General features: G+C 38.0%; 1 pseudogene; it reads right to left on the bottom strand.

Moving 5' to 3' along the window:
* Positions 1-1,891: 1,891 nt before the first annotated feature.
* On the bottom strand, positions 1,892-2,301 carry LOC102487254 (60S ribosomal protein L27 pseudogene; annotated as a pseudogene).
* Between the last annotated feature and the right edge of the window lie 862 nt (positions 2,302-3,163).

Below are 3,163 nucleotides of genomic sequence, written 5' to 3'. Positions count from 1 at the left end.
GGAAAAGATAATAAGCATTGTTTGGGGGAAAAAAAAGAAAGCCAAGAAACAAAAAAAAGTCTCTAGTGTATATGGGTTATAATTATAGCTTAGACTGACAGAATGCCTAGTATCTTCTAGGCACTATTCAAGTTTTCTTCACACATTTTATCCTTGCACATCCTGTGAAGTGAGTGTTCTTATTATCTTAATTTTATAGATCACTGACATTAATTAAAACACTCAAAGGCAGCAGGTGGTTGATTAACCTATGTAATCCAACCTCAGAGTCCTGACTTCGAACATCTTTGCTATGCTGCTTTAGACTAAATTAAGAAGTAGATAAATTGTTCAAAATGTGATAAATGACTGAGTAAATTAAAAAGGGAGACTACAGCATAATGAAACAAACTGAGGACCAAATCATCATAATTTCACTACTATCAGATAAAATAGCAATAGCGAATGAATGAAGAAATCAGGCTGCAAACAAAGTTAACAATATGGAAGAAAGATAAGTGGTAAACAAATGAAAAGTAGAAGACACCTTTCAAACTATTGAAGAAGTATGTATATAGAGAGGACAAACATGATACTAAGTAAGAATAACTAATAGAGAACTGAAAAGTGATTAGAAAAAGTATTCAAAGATATAACAAAAGAAAACCTTCTTGAAATAAAGAAAAGCTATATCTGCAGCTACAAGTCACCATTTTCTAGGAAATTTTTATATATGCTAATTAACTCTGAAACATTTTGATTAAATCATCACATTTCAATGATAAAGGAGATTGAGTGGACAACTGCATTAAAGAGAGCACGTTCCCTACAAGGGGTAGATATGACCTCCTATTTATTGACAGCAAATGTAAGACAAAAAACAAGGAAGATGTCTATTAGGTTCTGAGGGAGGGAAAGGATGACACAGATATTTTATGTCAAGTAATTATTCCAGTCTGAAGGCAGCAATCTTTCTCAAACATTAAAAAAAAAGCTGCACTATAAATCCTATGTTTAACATTGGACGCATACAGAACTTATACTAAAGAATTGTGAAAATTATGCTTACAAGGCAGAAATAAGTATTTTTAAGCCTTGGATAAACAAAATATTATTATTAACCATCAAAAACTTGAGAGGGACTTCAGTATTTTCTTTTTAAAATGCAAATTCCCCTTTTTTCTATTAAAACTATGTAAAAATATCATACTATTACAATCCAATTTGAATAACCATTTTAACCTTTTAAATATTTGATTCTTTTTTTTTGTTCTAGAGATTATTTTTGCTATAGGCATATGTTCTTGCCAGAAAGATAGAGAGACAGAGAGACAGAAAGCAATAAATCACACCCAAGGGGAGAGGGCCATGCCACAATCCCTTCTCTTCCATTATTCTCTCAGGATCTTGGGCACACACACCCAGTGTGAGGTTTAAGCTACAGGGTCTAGGACTCAAACCATGGTTGGCTACATAGGAGTCTAGCAACATAATCATTACACCATCTGATGGTCTCTACTTGATACTTTAATTAATAAATATATAAGTCTAGAGTGGTATGGAATAAGGGCCACCTTAATGTTAACAGAAGTTAATTCTGGGTATTGCATTATTTTATTTACTTTTTTTTTTTTAGTTTATTTATTTCTTCCATGAGAAAGAGAGGCAAAGAGAAAGAGAAATATAGAGAGAGGACCCCCAAAGGGGTGATACATTCTTGGCCTCACCCAGCCCCAGGTAACGGGCATGCATATGCATGCTTATGTATTCAGGGAGGTCGTGAGATATGACCTGGGACCTTCTCATGAGGGTCAACCTCTCGGTACTGTCTTACCATCCTGCCAGTCTCCAACTGCCTTATTTTATATATATATTTTTTTCCCACCTTTTTAATGACTGAAATATAAAACATCTAAAACCGCAGCTTCTGGAAGAACCACTTGTTCTTGCCTGTGTTGTACCTCTCTTCAAACTTGACCTTTGCTTCCCGCTGGGTCTTGCGTTTAAGAGCAGTGTCTCTGAAGACATCCTTGTTGACCACAGTTTTGTCCAAGGGAATATCCACAGAGTGCCTTGTGGGCATGAGGTGACTGCAGTTATAAACCTTCACAAAAGACTTGATCTTTGACCTCATGGCGATTTTCTTCTTGCCCATGGCAGCTGTCACTTTGTGGGGATAGCAGTCAATTCCAGCCATAAGAGCATGGCTGTAGGGGCGATCTGAGGTGCCATCATCAATGTTCTTCACGATGGTGGCTTTGTGTCCCGAGTAGCCTCCGGCCAGCACCGCACCACTTTCCTGGGTTTCATGAACTTGCCCATTTCGACAGCAACCACCAGGGCCTACGGAAAGGAAAGATGGCTATATCCACCTCGCTTTATTTTATATTTTAATCTTTGCATTATTCTTTATCACTTGAATGTTTTATTATGAATGTGTGCCTCCAAATAATAAAGCAGTAGTCACTCTTATTTAAGAGAAAGAAACAAGCTCATAAAACCCAACCAAGAAATCTCTTTTTGGCTTTTCTGAGGGTCCCTTTCCTAATGGATCCTAGCTTGCTTATCAAAGCCTAGTTCTCTCATGAGCTAATTAAAGTGACTCATGGTGGAGTGAGCTGTCTCCCCATGTCAAAGAGTAAACAGAATGTGTGCTAGTCCTTGACTAATTAACTGAATATCTCTTTCTAAGAGGCTAGGAGGCAGAACTGGTTAATGAGGGAAAGAAGTACTTACACTGATTTTTGAAAGTATGAGGAAGTTAGGAAGGGAGTTAAATTTTCCTTGCTATTGTAGCTGTGTTTCAATGTCTTCCTTAACCGCTGAGAGAGCTGGAGTGACAAACCTTCCTAGTAGGTCCATTGCTAAAATAAAATTCCTGTGACACCTCAGCCCCTATCCCTTGCCTGTCCATGGAGCCTCAGTGGCTCTTTCTTTGGGTCCTGCCTAGGAGGCAGGAATACTCCAGGCATTAAAAGAATTGTACAGAGTTAATGGGGTTAGCATAGCATAGTGGGTAAGGGAGCCAGATCCCCCATGATGGACTACAGTTTGAGTTCTAGCTTCAGCAGCTTTGAAAAACATGCCTGGCACAAATGTGTGCATGCCTCAAATACTGTCAGAATGGAGAAATGGAGAAGATTATAGCATTACCCTGCCCCGTTAGGGGGTGCTTTCTCCCTCT

The sequence above is a fragment of the Tupaia chinensis genome, unplaced genomic scaffold (assembly GCF_000334495.1).
Source record: "Tupaia chinensis unplaced genomic scaffold, TupChi_1.0 Scaffold143836_1, whole genome shotgun sequence".
Taxonomy (NCBI): domain Eukaryota; kingdom Metazoa; phylum Chordata; class Mammalia; order Scandentia; family Tupaiidae; genus Tupaia; species Tupaia belangeri.
This window is presented reverse-complemented; position numbering and strand designations above follow the sequence as displayed.